Source organism: Talpa occidentalis, unplaced genomic scaffold (assembly GCF_014898055.3).
Source record: "Talpa occidentalis isolate TD23 unplaced genomic scaffold, MPIMG_talOcc4v2.1 talOcc4.4, whole genome shotgun sequence".
In the NCBI taxonomy this organism is placed as follows: domain Eukaryota; kingdom Metazoa; phylum Chordata; class Mammalia; order Eulipotyphla; family Talpidae; genus Talpa; species Talpa occidentalis.
Window position 1 is genome coordinate 110765314 of NW_023604295.1, and position 23005 is coordinate 110788318.

General features: G+C 38.5%; 1 long non-coding RNA gene across 2 annotated transcripts in view; it reads right to left on the reverse strand.

The window, feature by feature from the left end:
- LOC129146772 (uncharacterized) overlaps positions 1-10015 on the reverse strand; it is a 133928-nt gene extending 123913 nt beyond the window's left edge. For both annotated transcript variants that reach the window (XR_008553971.1, XR_008553972.1), the window contains exon 1: positions 9952-10015. This is a non-coding gene — a long non-coding RNA (uncharacterized LOC129146772). The remainder of the gene's footprint in view (positions 1-9951) is intronic.
- Positions 10016-23005: the final 12990 nt, after the last annotated feature.

The window sequence follows — 23005 nt, forward strand, 5'->3', positions numbered from 1 at the left end:
GAGCCCCAGCCTACATATCTTAATATCTCTCACTCACTGGGACAGCTGTGACCCAGACACTAAGTCACTGCTCAAGACAGCTGCCTAACTTTCAGCTGGTCACTTAGAACTCTTTTAGGACTCTGTTTTCCTATCTGGAAATAAAGATATCACCTATTCTTAATTCACAGGATTATTATGACTTCAGGAGAAAATTGAATAAATTGTGGAAAATGTTATGTAAATGAAAATGAAATGAGGCTACTGCTAGAATTATTTCTTCCTAAAAACAGAAAGACATCAACCAGCCACATGAACAGAGCCTTAAAATTATTATCACATAGGGTCTCCCTGGTAGCACAGGCTGTTGAGCACACGCTGTGAAGCTGTCTACAGCCTCTGCAGTGCCGGATCGATTCCCGCGGGCCGCGGAGCAACCCACATGGCAAAATAGACCTCTCCTGACTCACCCGCTGCTCCCCTCAGTAGTGTATTTAGTCAGTCTGCCTGTTCTGTTTCCCGCTCTGTCTCTGGTGAATCCTCTCACCCTCCCGCACATCTGGCCTATACCCCGGTTCTTGTATAAATAAATAAATCTTTAAAAAAATGAATATACTACTATCTTAAAAAAATTATTATCACATAATTAATAACATTAAATTCTTATTGATCTTAGAGTTTTTAAAATTACTTTATACTTTGAACATTGAAAATTTAGAAACTCAATGGCTTGACATTGACCAACTGTGCCTTATTGCTTTCCTATACCAGTGACTGGCCACATTTGAAGAAAATTACCTCCACCTTTTAATATAGTTACAGTGCAATTACAAAGTGCACGTGATATTGCTAAGGGTAACCTTTTAAATTAAGCTTATCCATCACAGCAAAGAAACAAACTAAACAAGAAATGCCAGAACCACAGCATGGTTCTGATCCCAGGGAAATGGGGCATCTCCTCTTTCTCCCTCCACAATTTTAGTGATCACCTCTCACCACATTGACATTTATCACTTTGTTTACAACCTCTTCCTTTGTTCACAATCTTATCACACTCTTCACATTGTAGGATTTGTTTTTTTCCCTCAATCTGAGAGAGATTGAGTTGATGTAAACATCAATGAAATAAAATATTTTCAAGCAAAATTAAATGCTTCATTGGATTTCAATTCATTTAACATTCCCTTTCTCTCTCCTCTTTTTTGCTGCCAGAGTCCAAAAAGAATTCTGCAAGAGCTGCCCAAGTGCTTTCCAAGTACCTCTTGGAAAAGTCTCTTCCAAAGGTCACCAGTGACCACATGATTGACAGATTTAAGGATCTCTTTACAATACATTCCTATTTGATCTGCCATTTTGGTATAAGTGACCACACCTTCATTCTGAAACTCTTTCCTGCTATGGCTTTTGTAACACACATTCCACTATCGAAAACCCATTCTACTCACTCTCTGGTTAGCAGCCTTGCACTTTATGAGACAAAAGAGCGATCAGTGAAGTCTAATCTCTACTTTCTGTGCCAGTGATCTATCTGTTCAGAAACCCAAACATGATGCAACCAGTATATGAAATTCTGTTGGTCACAGGATTGATTTGAGAATGGATATGTCAAGCCAATGAAATGGAAGAGTAAGACTGATAGGAACTGAATGATTGAGACAGAACCACAGAACAAAGGCCTTGGCTGTGTGTGAAATCGGAGGTTGTAATTTCTATCATCATTTTCCCAGCAGTCTAGGGATGAATCCAACATGCAGTGGACATTTTTTAGAGAATCAGAAGGAAATGGACCTATAGTTATGGCCAAACCACTTGTTCTTCTCTACTTACCCCTGGAGTTTTTTTTTTTTTTTTTTTTAAAGATTTATTTATTTATTTATTTATTTATACAAGCACTGGGTACAGTCAGAAGTGCAGGAGGGTGAGAGAATTCACCAGAGCCAGAGCAGGGAGCAGAGCAGGCAGAAGGACCGAGGTACACTGCTGAGGGGAGCAGCGGGCGGCAGGAGAGGTCTGCGCGCCATGTGGGACCCTCCTCCGGTGGCCGGGGAGCAGCCGGGGATTGAACCGGCGCTGCAGAGGCTGCGGGCAGCTTCGCAACCCAGCGCGCAACCACTGCGCCACCGGGGAGGCCCACCCCTGGAGTTTTTTGATACAAAAAAACTTTACCAGGGCCTCCCCGGTGGCTCAGAGGGTTGAGAGCCATGCTGTGAAACTGTCTGCAGCCTCTGCAGTGTGCAAGTTGGATCTTGGCCGGCCAGAGAGATTCCCAAATGGCACGGCAGACCTCTCCTGTTGTGCCCACTGCTCCCCTCAGAGTGTATTTTGGTTGTCTGCCTGTTCTGCTCCCTGCTCTGTCTCCGGTGAATTTTCTCACCCTCCAGCACCTCTGGCCAGCTCTTGTATAAAAATAAATAAACCTTTAAAAAAAAAAACCTTTATCATTAGTTATCTAGAGATTATCTGTTACTTGCAGCTGAAAGTATAATACTAAAGTGATTTCCACAATTGTTCTTATTTTTTTACAACACACACTTTTCTAGCGTCCATAATACAGGTGCAACTTTCTCATCCATTCCTTAAAGATGGTATGGTCAGGCTTCTTTTCTTTCTCTAATCCCTATCCTTAGCTTCAACTTTCACCTACTTAAATACTCCAAAATCAATAACACCAGGCCAGACTTTTCTGAGTTTAAAACACAGATTTTTATCATTTCTTGTGTATCTTCTCTTCAAATATTTATCCATAGGTAAATTAATATTCCTAATTCTGCATGCACACTTTCCCTCCTGTTCTTTTCATATGCTTCATATCCTAGTTACATGGGATCCCCATAGCTTAAACCTCCAAATGCAAAACTTCATTTCCTCTTTGACTGCTCCCTGTCTCTTGTCCTTCATAATCCTCAGGACAAGTTAATGCTAACCTCAGAAATACCTCTGCCCTCATTGTTAAACAGCCCTCATTTGCCTCAATAATTACCTATCATTTGCATCTAAACTTGCCTCATGACTAGTCCCTCACTCCTTCCAGGACATCCCCCACAGTGCTCATGGTTATTCCTCTCAGATATAGACCCATGAGAAGGTGTAAAAAATAATTTCATTGATTAACATTATGCAATAATTTCCCATTACCTGAAGAATAAGCTTTATACAACTTAACTGACTCTATAAAGACTTTCCCATCTAAATAATATTCAGTCTTATCTTTATTACTCCCTAAAGATTAACCTAATCCTTTTATCCTGTATTTCTCATTTCCATCTTCCTTGAATACTTTCCTTCTCCTGTTTCTAAAGCTGGTCTATTCTCATTCATCTTTCAGGGCCCAATTAAGCATCATCCATTCTAAAGAAGCTTTCCTGACCACCAGGCAAATTTCACTATTTCCTCCTCTTTTGAACATAACTGTAATACAATTCAAAATGTGCTACGATAGTTTAATATTTATTAATATTTGTTGTGCATCCCCCACCTTTTTCTTAAGGTTATGAGCAAAGAATTTTGATTTCTAACTCTTCACGAAGAACTGCATCATTTGACACATAATTGATGTTAAAAAATAAAAGCATGAAAAAAAAAGGAAAATCACAGGATTAACAGGTAACTATGGTGTAACTTCCCTGGATTCAGTTTCCTCGTCTGTAAGATGAGGCAAGTTTAGCTGAGGCTTGTGTGTTTCTTCTTGCTCTAAAACATTCCATGATTTTAGGAAAATTTTTAATAGGAGCAATCCAGTGACTCTTTCATGACTTAATAACCTAATATTAAATTTCATAAACTAAAGTTGTAGCTCTTCTGACTACCTGTGACTATACAGGTGCTTCTCTTTCTCCTTTTCCTAAGAAACCTGTCCTTTTAAAATATAAAAATTAATTAACTAATTAATTAAAAACTATGTCCTGATCAATCAGGGTGAATTCAAATATGGAAAGATTTTTTTCTTTTTCTTAAAATGTATTCTCCAGTTGTTAGAAATGTGCTAGTTCTGGAAAGAAGACAATATTAGTCTTGGAGAAGAGTTAGAGCCAATAGAGACATTATTTTTAATTATATTAAAAGCATCTTATAAAGTTCCCACCATTTATACCAAATTTCTCTCCATTAATCATTGAAGGTTAAGTGTTTGATCTATTATGACTAAAGTCTGCATGTAGACTGTCTTAATCTCCTCAAACATTTGTCAATATAAGACACGTACATAAACAAGCAAGTCTCTTTTGCTCTCTCACTTTCTTTCTCTCCTTCCCCCAAAGAAAGATAGGGCTTGAAATTGTAAAAATTAGTTTGGTGTAAGATGGAGGAATGGTGAATGAGTACACATTCAAAAGACATGTAGGGGTAAGTGATTCAAAAGTCCATGATGTAGGTTCCACATTTCTTCCTCTGGGCCAGGCAAGGGGGTGGGTAACATTGTAAGGTTGAAAAAAATCAAGTATAAGGTCTAATTCTGGCTCTGCCATTAACATATTCATTGACCTTGATTAAGTCAATTATTCTCTAAGATCTATTCTTGGACCAGGTTAGCCACTCAAAACCTACCTATTTATTGCAATGTGGTTCCTCCCAACGTTAACCTTCACTGACTTTGCTTTTAATGCAATGCCCTTGATTTTTATGAAAAACTATTTTAAGAAACAATAACATAAAATATTCTAATTTTTACTAGGAGCAATCTAAAACCATATTCTCATAATATGAATTATTATATTCTTATAATATGAATTATTCTAATAATGTGAAATATTCTACTATCAACAAAAACATAAATCTTTACATGAAGATGCACTGGGAATATTATTTATTTCATTGTTATGAAATTCCACATGGAAAGAATCTCATAGAATTTAATTCCAGGAAAATTGTCTCATCTTTCCCAAACTAATCACAGCAGTTATACATTAATGTGTTTCATATTTTTCCTGCTATGAGAATGTCCAAAGTCTCTTTTTCTTTTTTTGACTTTAACTCTACTTTTGAAATCTTTATTATATATAATTATATTGTATATATTAATTATATATGCATTATATGTGTGAATACATGTACACACACATATATATAAAAAATTCTTTAACCCAAAATAAATCATTTCAACATTTTGACATATGACCCTGAAGCAATTTGCTGGAAAATTTTTACCCAGCTGATTTTGCAATTTTTTACACATGCAATTTTGTGTGTCCCCTTTTTTACATAACATGATATTAGCATTTTTTATATCATTATTTGAAACAATCAAAATTGCTTCAAATTTTTCATTATTATTATTAATAAAATCCAAATTAATGTATAATCAAAACAGTAATATTAAATTAGCCTCCATTTTAAGAATTATAGTCTTTCCTCCTTTCTATATTCCTAGTACTACTTTAGACATCTTTTGTTGGAGGTGTATTAGGATCCTTCATATCTCATGCAATTTGTTGAATACTGTACTGAAATGAAAAATGGAATGTTTTACTTCAAATTTGCAGTACAGTTTCAACCGTATGTCTATAACTTTTATACTACTATAAAGTTGAAAAAACATTATTTTTTTAATTTCTTTTTTTTTTTAGATTTATTTATTTATTTATACAAGCACTGGGTACAGTCAGAAGTGCAGGAGGGTGAGAGAATTCACCAGAGTCAGAGCAGAGAGCAGAGCAGGCAGACTGACGAAATACACTGCTGAGGGGAGCAGCGGGCAGCAGGAGAGGTCTGCACACCATGTGGGACCCTCGCCGGTGGCCAGGGATCGAACCAGCGCTGCAGAGGCTGCGGGAAGCTTTGCAGCCCAGCGCTCAACCAGTGCGCCACTAGGGAGGCCTGAAAAACCATTATTAAGTCGATCACTAAAAACCATTATTAAGTCGATCATCTGTACTTTAAGTACTCACACATAGTTGTTTTTTTTTCTTTTTTAAGTACATAATAAACAACCTGACCAGTGAGGAATATGTTTAAAAACACATAAAGAAAAGAAGAAAGATTCATTTGATTGGACTTATTGAACCCATAGGGGTTCCTCAGGCTAACCACTTTCTAAGTATTACAAATCAATTATTTAATATCCTGAAGTAGAAATGTTTTCTCTGGTATATGACCTCAGAAATCTCCCTTTCCTTCCTCTTGTTTATTTTTACTCTTTTAGTGCATCTCCTGCGATTTAATTTCCTCAAAGATCAGTAAGAGTGGTTGTATAATCACAAAATCAAGCTTTTTCATTGTCTCTATAACAATCACATTTCTTATTTAAAAAAACAAAACTCATTCTATCTCACTTGGCTGAAAATTTATTAAAGGGATCTTACTGATTGAATTTATTGAAAGGAGTATTTAGAATCTCCATAAGGATTACAGAAATGGGCTCGAGAGCTAAACAAACAGCAGCAACATGCAAACAGCTGGGAGCACCAAGAGAAATGGCAGTGGAATGGCTGTAAGTTTATCTAAGGATACTACTACACCATTGTGATCTCATTTCAGTGATTAGAAGCTTGAATTTATATATCTAAGTCCAACTTTTGCCCTTAAAAGCTTTTCATCTAGACATACACACACACAAACATATACATATGTGTATATGTTTCATATGATGTATATAACTAATTGATTTATATACCATATTCACCTATTGCTTAAATTAATATGCATGCCATTTGTATTACATTTATACATAATGCTCAAAGGCAACAACTTAAGGTCTTTACCTATCAGTTTATTTAAGATCAATGTCAAAACAGCTGGTCTTTTTCAAGCTAATCAGTTTGGGGATAAAGCAAGTACATGGTTCTGAGGAGTGAGTGAACTGCAAGCACCTAGAAAATTCCATGAGTAACAGGATAGACAAGAGAAGTTGGCTTAGAATGCACGACAGACTTTTAGGAGATGTCTAACATGTGAAACATGAATGTTATCTGTGGTATCAATTTTTTACCTCTTTTCATGGCTAAAAAATGTCAGGAAATTTATCTATGAGTTGAAATTATTTTTTTAAAGATTTATTTATTTATGCATACAAGAGCTGGGGTACAGGCCGAAATGTGAGGGGGTGAAAGGATCCACCAGAGACAGAGTGGGGAACAGAACAGGCAGATTGACTGAAATACACTACTGAGGGGAGCAGTGGGTAAACCGAGAGGTCTGCCTCGCCATGTGGGTTTCACCCTGGCTTGGGATCGAATTTGTGCTGCAGAGGCTGCTGATTGCTTCATAGTGCGGTGCTAAACCCTTGGGCCACCAGGGAGGCCCCATAAGTTGAAATAAAGGCAAAAAGGTGGGTAGCTTATTTTTTTCTGTATCATATGGGGGCAATCGACACACAAAGTTTGCCAGAGGAAATATATTAAATGTATCTCATTATTTTCATAGATTTGATAAATAATCTCATTATTTATCATTAATCTGGAAATTAAAATTTCCAGACTTAGTAAAATTACTTGTTAGCCCTTAATTTTTGTTGGTTACAAATGCAAACAAATTTTGTCTGATGGAAGAGAGAAGCACAGCAAATTATGGCTTGTTAGACATCAAACAGATTTATATTTAACTCTGTAATCTTATCCTAACATTTTCTTGTTAAATTGTGCATAAATACCCTCATTTATTAAATGCTCTTCAAAGTGGCCATAATGTCTTACTGACTCTCTCATTAAATAATAAATGATTTAATAAAAACAGAAGTCTAAATCCTCCCCCATTCAATTCCATTTGATGCAGTTCTCCTCCCCAACATACTTCTGGGAACCCCTCTTACATGATTGTTTCACAAATGGATTTCATGCTGTCTGTAAGATCTGTGTGTACACCTGGTTCTCAACTACATTCTTCTGCAGTTCACTTATAGCCATCTCAAAGGCAGCTTTAGCAGGTGATTTTTTATTTCCATCATGTGTTGCCCAAGCATGGACATGTATTCTCAAAATACAGTTGAGATTAGGTTATCACATACCATGCTATGGACTCTGGTTGAAAGCTGGGAGAAGGCCTAAGAGTGGTACAACATGCACATGTGTGCACACATACATATAAATACAAACATGTGTATACATATACGTGAACACAGGTTTAGCAGAATTACCTTCTCCTTTTGTTCCCAGTCCCCCAAGATGCTACCATTAGACAAACAACATGTCCTTGTTGGAATTATGGCTTCCTTATACCCCTGTTTCCAACTCAGCGACCCCACCACCAGTAGCTAGGCAATGACCCTCCTAAGAGGTCTCAGGTCATCATCATTGAACTGTTCCTTCAATAATTTAAATTTTATTATTCTAACCTCTTCTCTAGAGTTGCTTTTTTTTCTGTTACCACCTCCATGAATCTGTTTTAGTCTCCAACTTAACAAATTTATCCCTAATTAATAATCCTTTCCATTAATTCTCTTCAGCAAGTAACAGTTATGGTTCTGCTTCCTGACCAGGTTGTGATTGATACAATGTCAGAGCTGGGACTCAAAGCCAGGAGGGTTGGTGTCAAAGACTGTGTCCTTAACTATGAGTAGGAAAAAATACAAACAAAAAGTAAAGTAAGCTTTTCCTTCCCTATCATCACAGGCCAGACTCTCCTCACACATAATCTCAAAGATGCTATTTTACCCATGAGAAATACAACCTTTGACATAACTATGTGGAGTAACTCAGCTTCCCCTTGTCACCTTTCCAACATAGGATCTGAGCTTTAACTTTGCAAAACCTATAGGGTGTTTTTCCAAAACTAAAGAACTGTCAGCCCCCAAAGGCACAATTTAGCCTTAACAACACAAGGAAACATTGACATTCTGGAAAGAAAGTCATTGTTTTTCTTAGGTTTCACATATCTAGGGCCAATTCCTTAGGAGAATTCAAGGTCAAAGTCTTTTCTTCTCTCTTGAGAAGCCTCTTCAAGGGAAACACACTTTTGAAGTACAGGTGTAAGATAAGCTGAGTCTTATGAGAAACAGTCTGAAATGGAGTAGCAGAGACCTATTCCCCACCCTCCCTCCCACCAACACAAATAATAGTGGTCATTTTAGTTTACCTGGCTATTTACCCAATTCATTAAAGTCACGTTGGCAGCAAATAACAGAAATAAAAATAATAATTAAAACTAGCAAAGAAATGAAATTGGTTATTCGAACTCAGTTGTGTATCACAAAACCTCAGGGCAAATTTCAACCGCTGCCTAATTTAGAGAGGAGGGACTAGAGAACAAGAGATTAGAAAGTCTTAACCCTTTCTTCCCCTCATTTTGTCTTAATATATGTTATTCTCTTTCTACTCGTCAGCTTCATTTGCTTTTCCAACACACCTCGGATCTTGAATTAACATGAGGAAGCTTACTCAAGAGTAAGGCCCTGGAGACACTAAATCAATGTCCTGATTCCCCATTTCAGAGATCCACTCCTTTCCAAGCAATTTCTTAAGAGTCAGGTACATATTTTACAAAATAGAGAACCAGGTTCTTCATTTGGAAAAGGAGTGATCAGAGAAGGCACAATTGTGTATTTAGCCAGATTCCCCCTCCCCTAGTATTTCTATTGTACTTACAGCTAGTTTAGTAATCATATATTATTAAATACTTTGGCAGATAATTATTTTTAGAAGAAACAAAAATATTCACTAAATGTCATCAGCTGAAATCTGAATGATTAGAGGAATTTAAATTTCTAAGAGAGTAGGGAAGATGGCATCAGAGAAGGTTCCTTGCTTTGTACCTTGAAGAATGAGCTAAGGTAGCCTAGAGGAGCGCTGGACCCAGAGGATCCTGTGGACTTGGGGCAAAACTTGAGCATCTCTTGGCCATTATCAAAGACTAGCACTGACTTGACAGAAGAGAAACTACAGAAATTCAACCCTATACAACAAAAGGTGGGTGGAGAGAGGCACCTAGAGGTTGTGGCAGGGGCAGGACCTAGCATTACAAATCTATGTTCCCAGTTTGTCTGGTGGCTCTATGGAAGGGAGCGCTGATTGGTGTGGAGGCGCACCCTTTACTGCGGGGTGGTACCTATAAAGGTGCTGGGGTGAGTCAGGTTGGGCAGGATCCCTAGAGGAGAGGACAGGGAACAGAAGGCACCTCCCTCAACCACACCAATGGTACTGCAGCTGATCCTCTGAAGCTGTGATGAATGTTCAGCCTCCAGACGCTGGAGACTCAGGCCTGGAAACTGGAAGGCTATCAGTGGTACCACAGGCACGAGTCATCCCTACGCAACAATTTCACCAGTGACAAGCGCCCCGGCCCCACTCCCCTGACTCTTCCACCCCCTGACTCAACAACAGCAGGTTAATTCTCCCCAACATACACCACCATACGACATACCAAAAGGCCAAGTCAGAGAAAAACCGACAGCACCATCTGCTGGAAAAGTAGAACTACTGCACCCTTGGGACTTGAAAGAAAAAAAATAGGCAGACAGGAAAATGTAACACATGGCACCTTGGGTCCTCAAGGGAATATTTACCACATAGGAAGAACAAGTATCCAGAAGTCAACCACCAAAACAGGGAGTATCATTTCTTCCTATCAGATACAGAGTTCAAAACTGTAATGATAAAAAAGTTCAAAGAAATGGAAAGAAAATGTCATCAAAGATACACAAGAAATTTCAGAAAAAAAATGAATGTTTTGAAAAATAAAACTAATGAACAGAGGAAAGAAATTGAAATTGAAATTTTAAATAAGAAAATAATAGGTATGTATGATATAAACAGAGATGTAGGATATAAAAAGATAAAAAATTGTGGAGAAAGATATAGAAGAATAGACCAAATGGACCAAAATCAGTGAACCAAAATAGACCAAATCAGTGACCTTGAAAATCATAATGCATAAAGAATTCAGGTGGAAGAATAAGAGTAATATGGGGGCAGGGAAGGATCAAAAAACACTTTGAGAGTTTTCTGACTCCTTGAGGAAAGGCAATGTAAGACTAATGGTATTCTATAAATGGGAGAGAGAAGGGAACAGAAAACTTATCCAAAGAAACAATAAAGGGAAACTTCCACACATAGAAACCAAACTAAATATGCAAGTCCATGAAGCTAAAAGAACACTTGGCTACCTAAATATAAAGAAACCTATACCAAAAAACATAACTGTGAAACTTCCAAGAATTCGAAACAAAGAAAGAATATTGAAATTGGCTGGAGGAGGGGAAGCAGATAACCTAAAAAGGTACCCCCATCAGGCTTACATATGACTTTTCTGAAGAAAAACTAAGGGAAAGGAGAGAATGGGATGAGGTATTCAATATACTTAAAGATAATAACTGCCAGCTAAGAACACTCTATCCTTCAAGACTATCCTTCAGATTTGAGGGAGAAATAAAGGTCTTCTCAAACAAAAAAGTAACTGAAGAAGTGTGGGAACACTAGACTTCTCCTCTAAGAAATGTTAATAAAATATCTCATCCAAACCAAAAAGAAGAAAACCCACAAAAAAACTAAACAAGGAAACAGCAAGAACCAGAAAACTGAGGACAAAATAGCAGTAGTGGACCCTCATATATCAATAATCACCCTAAATGTGAATGGACTGAACTCTCCCAAAAAAAAGACACAAAATGGGTGACTGGATTGGAAAACAAAATCCAACTTTCTGCTATCTCCAGCAAACACACCTAATCTCCAAAGATAAACACAGATTCAGAGTAAAGGGTTGAAAAACAATCATACAAACAATAGTGACCCAAAGAAAGGCAAGGACAGCCATATATATATATGTATCAGATAAAATCCATTTCCCTACAAAAAAGAAAACAAGAAACAGAAAACAATACATCAGAAAAGTATAACACTTATCAACATATATTCACCAAATAAAGGAGCATAAAAACATATAAGGAAATGATTATTAAATATGAAAGCTGAAAAAGTTATTGGTAGCAACACAATAATGGTAAGAGAATTCAGCACCTCACTGTCACCAAAAAACAGAACATAGACAAAGAAATAATAACCTTAAACCAAAAAGCTAGACCACATATACTTAATAGACATCTATAGGGCAGTGCACTTAAAAAAAAAAAAAACTGAATACACTTTCATCTCAAATGCATATGGGACATGCTCCAGGATTGACCACACATTGGGTCACAAAGTAAGTATCAATAAATTCGTCAAGAATGATATCATATCATGTATAATTTCTGATTATACAGCACCAAACTAGTAAACAACCACAAAAAAGGAAGCAGGAAAACCCATTAGTATGTGGAGACTAAACAACATACTACTAAAAGGCTATTTGATTAATGAGGAAATCAAATAAGAAAAAAAAATTGGGCCTCCCTGTTGGCACAAGGGGTTGGTCACCACGCTGTGGGGCAATCCACAGCCTCTCCAGCATGAGTTCGAGCCCTGCCGGCCAGGGAGCAGCCCACATGGCGAGGCAGACCTCTCCTGACTCACCTGCTGTTTACCTCAGCAGTCTACTTCGGTCAATCTACCTGTTCTGTGCCCCACTCTGTCTCTGGTGAATCCTTTTACCCTCCGCCCCCTGCACCTCTGGCTTGTGCCCCAGCTCTTGTGTGCATGGATGAATAGATCTTTAAAAAAAAAAAAAAGAAATCAGAAAACTACCTCAAGACAAATGAAAATGAAGACAACAGAACCTCTGAGACAGAGTAAAAGCAGTACTATAAGGAAGTGTATCAATACAGTACAAGCCAAATCAAGAAAGAAAATAAATAAGAATCTTATCTATCCCCTTAATAAACTAGCAAAAGATGATCAAACAAACCCAAAATCCAGTAAAAGGAAAGAAACAATAAAATTCAAGCAGAAATAAATGAAATAGAAGTAAAAAAAAAAAAAAAAAACCTCCTAAAGATTATCGAAACCTAAGCTTTAGTGATGCCTTTAAGGATACATTTCCCAACAGCAAGGAAAACAAAAAAATAAATACACATCTGAAACTACGTCAAACTAAGAAGCTTTGGTACAGTGAAAGGAACCACAACTAAAACAAAAAGACACATTAGCGAATGGGAGAAAATATTTGCACACCATACATCTGACAACTGACATCAAAGATATGCAAAGAACTCATAAAACTACAAAAACAAAACAAATAACCCACTCAAAAAATGGGTAAAAGAACTAAGCAGACACTTCTCTAAAGAAGACATTTGACTAGCCAGCTGGCACATGAAAAATTGTTCACAATTACTCATTATCAGAAAAATGCAAATCAAAACCACAATGAGATACCACCTCACAACTGTGAGAATGATCCATGTCCAAAAGACCAGAAACAGCAAGTGCTGGTGTGGATGTGGAGACAAGGGAAACTCCTACATGCTGGTGGGAATGCAAACTGGTCCAGTCCTTATGGAAAGCAGGATAGAGCTGTCTCAAAACATTTAAAGTGGATCTGCTATTCCAGCCAGTAATTTCAGTCTTAGGCAACTACCCAAAAACTTTAAAAACACAAATTCAAAAGGAAACTTTCAGTCCCATGTTTATTGCAGCACTGTTTACTCTAGATAAATTGTGGAAACAGTCTAAGTGCCCCAGAACAGATGAGTGGATCAAGATGTAGTATATACACAATGGAATACTACTCAGTGATCAAAAAAGATGAATTCATGCCATTTGTAGCAACATGGATGGAGCTTGGAGGGATAATGCTAAGGTAGTTAACTTAGAGAGAGAAAGATAAATACCATATAGTGTCACTAATATGTGGAATATAAAGTGACTAAATTAATAGTCAGATAAAGATAAGCTTTAAAACTAGTCCTTGCTAACTGACTACAGAACTGAAGCACCAAGGGGATTAAAGAGTAGGGAAGGGGTAAAAACAGGGAAAGCAGCACAGTGGTCTATGGTGGTGGAATATGGGTGACTATGGGTGAGTGGGTGGTGGGTGCACTACATCAGGTGGTAATACCTGAGGGGGTTATCCCAATATTACTCCATTAAAAATAAATAATTTAAAAAATAAGAACATAAAACATCAGAAAGTCTAATGATAGTGTACTTCCTAACTTCATGAAATTAATTTTATTTAGAATGTCAGATGCTTTTTATATTTATGGAAGATTTATATATATTATTTAACAACATAGAATTTTGCATTGTGCACTTCGAGATTTAGGAAAGTATCTCTATTTTTGAGCAAGAGATTGAGAATAGGATGGGGAAAGAATAGGGAAGAGGAAGAGATTAAGAGAAACAGATGCTATATTAACTGTATTCCTGTGGAAGCTAACTATATGAAGGGGAAGGTGGTGTCATTTCTACAAACAAAATGTAATATCTCTCATGCTCCAATCTTAAAACTGCCATATAATATTACTTTACTGATCCTTGCAATGTCAACAAAATAGGTTTTAAGGATTGCAAGTTGCCTGCTAAAGATGGAGTTTCCATATGATCCAGCAATTCCATTCCTAGGTATTTACCCAGAGGACACAGAATCATTAATTCAAAAGGGCACCTGCACCCCTATGTATATGGCAGCACTATTTACAATAGCTAAGCAATGGAAACAACCCAAATGCCCAAAAATAAGTGACTGGATCAAGAAGATGTGGTATATATGCACAATGGAATATTACTCAGTAATCAAAAAAGATAAACTCATGCAATTTGCAGCAACATGGATGGAGCTGGAAGGGATCATGCTCAGTGAAATAAGCCAGAAAGAAAAAAAAAAATACCGGATGGTCTCACTCATAGCAGGAATCTAGAAAACCTAAATAAGGAACCAGGAAAAAGACTAATTATAATAAAGTAAAAATCAAAATCAACAAGCAACTATGGACCAGAGACACACTATGGGGTGAGGTGGGGGGGGCAGATAGGGAATGGCAGGATTAGAGTCAAAATAAGGAGGGTGGTAATTGCATGGGGAATATAACCAAGATGAAAATGTATACATTGTGCAAAAATGAAAAATGATGTAAAAAATATATAAAATAAAATATAAAAAAAATAAAAGAATTGCGAGTTGCATTTGGGGAAAGGCAACCCAGAGAAATAAAGAGAACTTTGGAAATGAGTTCAGTGTGAAGACCAAATCAAAGATATTTTAATTTATATAAAAAAATTAATGAAGCTAATAGCTGCTTTGTTGAAAGAATAAACAGACAAATCTCTAGCTAGTTCACTGGCTTTTTTTTTTTTCCAAAGGAAAAAAGGGTTAAAACTCAAGTAAATAGAATCAGAAATGAAGAGACATTGCTACACTCATCCCAGAAATTTAGAGGAATGGAGATTGGTGCAGTTCCTGTGGAAAACAGTATGAAGTTTTCTCAAATTATTAAAAATCGATCTCCCATATAATCTAACAATTCCACTCCTAGGTATTTACCCAAAGCATGCAAAAAAGCCACTAATTTGAAGGGATAGATGCTACCCTATGTTCATTGCAGCACTATTTACAATAGCCAGTTTATGGAATCAACCTAAGTGCCCAAAGAAAGGAGTAGATTAGGAAGATGTGGCATATATGTACAATGGAATGCTACTCAGTTAAAAAAAAGATAAACTGTTGTCATTTGCAACAGCATGGATGGAACTGGAGGGGATTATGCTAAGTGAAATAAGTCAGAAGGAGAAAGACAAATACCAGAAGATATCACTTATGCATGGAATATAGAGAAACAAAACACAGGGTCAGATAAAGCCAAACGAATAACAAGCACTAGAACTCAGACTATAGAACTGAGGCTACCTGTGTGTTAGGGAGTGGGGAGAGCAAAGTGGAGAGGGAACGCAATGGACTATGGTGGAGGATTATGGATATTTTGGTGGCGGGTGTGATATGTTAACAACACCTGAAGTGGGTGATCCTGTACCTCTAAATCATAGTATTGTAAACCAGCGTTACCAATAAATTAATAAATTTCAAACTAATATTGGAGTCCTTGTTACAGCCACCTGGTTTCAAAATTTAGGGAAGGACAAAACAGAAAGCATAATAGAAAAGGAAAGGTTTACCGAGGCATTAGGTACCCTGTGGGTATAATAAACATTAAGCCAGATTTATTGTTATAATATGTACTATAGCATGGTCTCCAAAGTCAAATACTTAATATGATTATAATGTTTATAGCATATAATACAGTAAAGAGCTTTGAATAAGGGGAGAGAGAGAGAATGGGAAATGGTGATTGTGTCCTTGCTGGGAAACCCTCTAGAGGCTGGCATTGCTGAGCAATAAGAATCCCATCCCTGTGATTTGTTGCCAAGGTCAAGCTAAGGGCACAGCATATCACATGACTGATTCCCCCAGCCCTGGGGACCTGGCAGAAGGGAACTTCTTTGCACCCTCTTTTTTTTTTTTTTTTTAATTTATTTATTTGTTTGTTTTTGTTTATACAAGCACTGGGTACAGTCAGAAGCATGGGAGGGTGAGAGAATTCACCAGAGCCAGAGCGGGAAGCAGAGCAGGCAGAAAGACCGAAGTACACTGCTGAGGGGAGCAGCGGGCAGCAGGAGAGGTCTGCGCGCCATGTGGGACCCTCCTCCGGTGACCGGGGAGCAGCCAGGGATCGAACCGGTGCCGCAGAGGCAGCGGGCAGGTTCGCAACCCAGCGCTCAACCACTGCGCCACCGGGGAGGCCCCTTTGCACCCTCTTAAGAGTGTATTGCTCTGGGCCTCCCTGGTGGTGCAGCGGTTGAGCGCTGGGTTGCGAAGCTGCCCGCAGCCTCTGCACCGCTGGTTCGATCCCCGGCTGCTCCCCGGCCACCGGAGGAGGGTCCCGCATGGTGCGCAGACCTCTCCTGCCGCCCGCTGCTCCCCTCAGCAGTGTACTTTGGTCCTTCTGCCTGCTCTGCTCCCCGCTCTGGCTCTGGTGAATTCTCTCACCCTCCCGCGCTTCTGACTGTACCCAGTGCTTGTATAAATAAATAAATAAATCTTTAAAAAAAAAGAGTGTATTGCTCTGGGCCACCCCGGTGGTGCAGCAGTTGAGCACTGGGTTGCAAAGCCGCCCGCGGCCTCTGCAGTGCCGGGTTTGCTCCCCGGCCACTGGAGAAGGGTCCCGCAGAGCGTGCAGACCTCTCCTGCCGCCCGCTGCTCCCCTCAGCAGTGTACTTCGGTCCTTCTTCCTGCTCTGCTCCCCGCTCTGGCTCTGGTGAATTCTCTCACCCTCCAGTGCTTCTGACTGTACCCAGTGCTTGTATAAACAAATAAATAAATCTTTAAAAAAAAAAAAAAAAAGAGTGTATCGCTCTTGCCAACTTTATTCATGTCCAACCTATGACTCTGCAGCCACCTTCTGACTCACATACTCACATACCCCATAAGGCACACAATTCCCTTGGAGCACTGTGTCATTACTGGGTGGCATAGGACTTTCTCTAATAAATCTGTCCTCCTTACCACATATCAAGGCCACCTCAGTGAAGAAATTTGGCCGGAGCTCTTTGTCCAGTTTGGAGACATTTGTCCCATCTGCTATTCTATCAATAGTCCTTGTGGCCTCCTCTCAGATGCTAACACGTTCCATCTCAGTGCTTACCCACTCCACCCTGGAGGAATCCCTGCACTGGCTCCCTTCCTGGAGATAACCTTACATCCAGGATGGTGAGAGGGGAAACCTGTCAGGAATGAGTGATGATAATGAAACAAGGCACCCTTAAGGACCTAAATCTGAGTCCTACTTGGGTGATTCACTTCTGTTCCAAGTCAGCACCTCTCCAAGTTTATAAATAAAGAGGTCAAGTTCAGACATCTTACTATTAGAAAAAAAAATTAGATGAGAAAGAAAGGGGTGGGGGCCAGGGGTCATTGATAGCTAAAAAGCTAGCTAGATGGTAGATAGATAGAATATCAAACACATATACATGTGTGATGTACTCTATTAAGGTTTATAAAATTCTGGTTTTATGAGCTCTATTATTCTCAAGTAAAAAACCATCATTATCCATTTTTTAAATCAACAGCAGTAGATTATATATGAGAAATAGAGTCTCACACCAAAAGAAGCCAAAGAGACAAAGTGGTCCAATAATACAATAATAATAATAATAAAACTTGTAATAATAAATAATGATCTGTTATTATTGATAACAATAACCAATGATTTCTGAATTTTTGCTGAACACAAGTTACTCTGCTAAGGTAAGTATTACTTAATATTTCCATTTGCCCTCACTGCAACCCTAGAAGTTGATTCTGTTAGTATTTTATAGATGAGGAAATTAATGTTTAAAGATCAAATTACACAGAGGGTCACAAAGCTAGTAAGTGGGAGGGCTTCCAGCTTCCTTTGGCTTTCAATCATAATGCCTTTCTTCCTCCTTTGTACAAAGTCTGACCCACCAAATCGGGACAGCATGAAATTAGCCCACTGTCCATCATCTCCCTTGTGGAGGGAATCTGCCTGAGATTCTGGAAGGGCAGGCAGATGTGGCAGATGTCTAGCATTTCACCCACTATGGCAGATGTATCTTCGCGTCCTGCCTGTGGCCTGCCCCATCCACATCTACTACCTTAAGGAAGAGAGAAGAATCTGAGAGAAGGGTAAGATGGAGCAAAAACAGCTCTCTGTAAAATACACCCCCCAAAAGCAGCATTTTCAAGAGGCCAGTGGTGGTTTAAAATCCAAAGTACTCTATTTTATACACCTTCAGTGTCCTCATTTTATAGAGTTGAACAATTATATTAATGAGATTAACTTTGTCTAAACATTAATTAACTTAGGTGCCTATGAACACTTGATAAAAGCGTATCCTCTTAAACTCTTGAGAACCAGATTCCTATCACTCCATTAAAAAGAGATTTATGCCAACATCAAATGTGGTGTTCTGCAAAAAACACAGTGTCAAATTTGTCAACTACTAAGGCAGCTCAGTTACCTTTGGGAGCAACCACAGTTACAATTTTGAACATTTTCATGGCTTTTGTTCTTTCCTGCTTGTCTGTCTTCTTATTTTGCTTTAGTCATTTCAAGGGAATAAATTCATGATTTAATAGATCTCTTAAAATTTCATTTAGAAACTTCTCACTTGGGCTTTCTTACTAAATTCAAGTATGTTTGATTTCATTAGCACTGTAGTTTATTATTGCTTAATTTTATCTATATTTATCCATATTCAAATTTTTAGAATACTAAGTACCTTCATGTTTATTAAAATAATGCAAAATAGAATCATAAAATTCTTCATCGCTTTTAAACATATTACCTCACAGGACATAACAGAGTAATCCCAATCTCCTAGTCTGTGTGAGGAATGGCCCTTCTGCTCATTTCCTCTGAGACATTTGCTCTAAGACTTAAATGACACCATATGTTACTTCTCCCTGAAAAATCATGAATGATAAAGAGCAACATGTGCAATGAGGGTACTTTCTCAACCTATATTGTCCTGTTAGGTTCTTTTCTCAAAAAATTGCAGTGATGGAGATGCAGTGTCCTGTGAAGGACTCATAAACAGAGTGATTTCCCAACAATATAAAAGTGCCAAAGGGTGAAAACCTGATTTTATCCTGATCACAGAAAATAAGTAACGGTTCCTTTTCTGTAAATGAGTGGAGATGTGGGCCTCCCCGGTGGCGCAGCGGTTGAGCGCTGGGTTACGAAGCTGCCCGCAGCCTCTGCAGTGCAGCACCGGTTCGATCCCCAGCTGCTCCCCTGCCACCGGAGGAGGGTCCCACATGGCGCGCAGACCTCTCCTGCCCGCTGCTCCCCTCAGCAGTGTACTTCGGTCCGCTCTGCTCCCCACCCTGGCTCTGGTGAATTCTCTCACCCTCCCGTGCTTCTGACTGTACCCAGTGCTTGTATAAATAAATAAATAAATAAATAAATAAATAAATTTTTAAAAAAGTGAATGGAGATGAAATGGTGAAAACATCTCCAAACAGCTCTGATTTTTCTCCTTTTGTGAGGGAAAAAGAACGATCACAGGACAAGTTAGGTTATGTCAGGAAATGAGGATAGGATGAGGAGTTAAGAAAGGAAGAACTCCCAGGAAAAATTTTATAATGTTGAGAGGTCAAGAACACATACACATTAACATAAAACAAAACAAGAAATAATTAATTTATGTTCATAGAACTATCAACATGTATGCCCAGAAAAAAAAAAATGTTGGTAATTACAACTTAAGCAAATATAATAGAATATGTGAAAAAACAGAATCTGATAGGTATACATTAGAGGAAAGGGCATTCTAGGAGGGGAAGAATAACAATAAATTACAATTAGATGAATATTTCACTGCTTCAAAACCATTTTCATGTTTATTCTCCAAATGAGCTATGAAAGTAGAAGTTCATTTATTCAGTCACCTTGTAAAAGAATGGATTCCATATACCCAGTATGGTATGGAAGTATGACAAGGCTTATAAGGAAAAAAGTGAGACAAAAGGCAAAATAAAACAAGGACAGATGTTGTGTGAAGCTATAGCACCCAAATAGCCCCGTTTCATATCCTCATTTTAGAGGGGTGTTTGTCCATCACCCAGATCTTCCTGGTGACTCACAAAGCAGGTGGCCAGCACTTGTGGGGAGCACTGTGCAAGGAGACAAAAATTTTGCAAAGAAATCAATGTACTAAAACTTAGCACTTAAAGACTCCACTTTTACCATAGGTAAAAGCAACACTTAAAAAGGATTAAGTGTAAAGGATTGATGACAAACCATTAAAGAGGCACAAAAAAGCTATTTTAAATAGACTACTTAGCTTGCTCAATATGTTTTTTTCACAAAGGTGGAGAAAGCTCACCCAGGAATCCCCTTCACACACACATTCCTGCTATTGAAGAGGCACAGTCAACTGCTAAAGCCACAAACACAAAATTCACTTCCAAAACAAACCTCAGAGTGTGAACATGCCGAAAATGGGAGAGGCGAGAGCCAAGGATTCCTCTTCCCAGTTATAATCCACCTCCCTTCCCCTCTCTCTTCCACGCATCTCCTCCAGAAATCATCTCCGTCTGGAATCTAAATTGAAAAGCACTGTGCAGTTTCCATTGTAAATATTTTTAAGAGCTATTTTATTATTTTTAAAGATCTTTGACATTCTATCTAGTTTTTCTTTTAATTTTCTTAAATATTTTAATATATTAACAAGGATTTTAGAAAATTCATTGGTCCTCAGATGACTTTTTTTAGTTCTTTAATCTTTTTCCCCATCGATTTCTCAACCATGAATTATTCTACTACAAGAATTCTCAGAATCTAAACTCAGATGGGTGAAGGATTTCTATATACAGATTACTATTTAAGGTCAGGGAGAAAGCCTTGAAATGCAATTAATGTAAATGGGTTTTGTTTTACCTTCAAGGTGGATAATACTTTGCTCATTGACAATACAGGTTCTGGCAGGTACCCAGATGATATTTAACCAAGGCTGATAAACACTCCTGGTATTTTCATGGAATTCTGATCATGCCATACTCCTTGGCCCACGACACTCTCCATATAAGTATCACAGGGAAAAGGGATTTTTAAATTCTGAATGTGGACCTCCCTGGTGGTGCAGCGGTTGAGCGTTGGGTTGCAAAGCTGCCTGCAGCCTCTGCAGCGCCGGTGCTATCCCCGGCCACCGGGCAAGGGTCCCACATAGTGCGACAGACCTCTCCTGCCGCCCTCAGCAGTATATTTCCTCAGTCTGCCTGTTCTGCTCTCCGCTCTGGCTCTGGTGAATCCTCTCACCCTCCCGCGCTTCTGACTGTACCCAGTGCTTGTATAAATAAATAAATAAATAAATAAATAAATAAATAAATAAAAATAAATAAAAAGAAAATTAAAAAAAATAAAAATAAAATATAATAAAATAAATAAATAAATTCTGAATGTGCTACCTGAGGATTAACAGAGTCTGATTAGAGTAGGGAAATACTTAACGGTGATTTAATTTACTATATATTCTAACCTGGTATTATTAGTTCAAGCCATGTTTAAATTTGGGCCTCCCCTGGTGGCACAGCAGTTGAGCGCTGGGCTGCGAAGCTGCCCACAGCCTCTGCAGCACCGGTTCGATCCCCAGGCACCAGCAAGGGTCCCACATGGTGCGACAGACCTCTCCTGTCTCACCCGCTGCTCCCCTCAGCAGTGTATTTTGTCGGTCTGCCTGTTCTGTTCCCTGCTCTGGCTCTGGTGAATTCTCTCACCCTCCCACGCTTCTGACTGTACTCAGTGCTTGTATAAATAAATAAATAAATAAATCTTTTAAAAAAATTAAAATATATGCACCCTCTGTCCGAAAATCCTTAAACAATTCCCTCATAGTGATATTAGTTTTATTTTCTGAAAGCCAATGCATAGCATTTCTATAATGTTAATAAACCTTCTGGATCCATTAATTAGATAGAGATATCTAATTAATACTAAACCCAGACAAACTGTGTCTGCTACCAAAAGAGTGGTAGGCATGGCAGTGCTAGGGTCACTTGGGAAAAGTAGTAACTTAATAATGAAAGTTACACCTTTCCTTAGTTTAGCATATTATAGTTTATGAGGAACTTTCACATACATTGTTGAATTTATTCTGAAAACATTCCATGAATCAGTGATCAAACATCAGCATTTCATGGTTTTGTCAGTTGCAACCACATAGTCACAAGAAACATTGAAGAGGGCCTCCCCTGGTGGCGCAGCGCTTGCGTGCTGAGCTAAGCTGCCAGCAGCCTCTGCAGTACCTATTCGATTCCCAGCCACCGGGGAGGGTCCCACATGGCACGCAGACCTCTCCTGGTGTTCCCGCTGCTCCCCTCAGCAGTGTATTTCATTGTTCTGCCTGTTCTGTTCCCCGCTCTGGCTCTGGTGAATTCTCTTACCCTCCTGTGCTTCTGACTATACCCAGTACTTGCATAAATAAACAAATAAATCTTTAAAAAAGAAAAGAGAAGAAATGGGAACTTTAACCAGGAATGTACCCTCTCTCCTTCTCAAAAAAAAAAAAGAAACATTGAAGATACATCACAGAAATTAATTTTGAATTTTGCTGAGTTATATATCTGAGTTGCCTGTGTTACGACAATACAATGGCAAAGCAGCTGTTAAAAGCTGAGTGAACTTGACCAATTGCTCAACAACTGTATCCTGATGCAATTTGTTGTCTACTTGATGCCAATATGGGCTATTCTCATTAAAAATGTA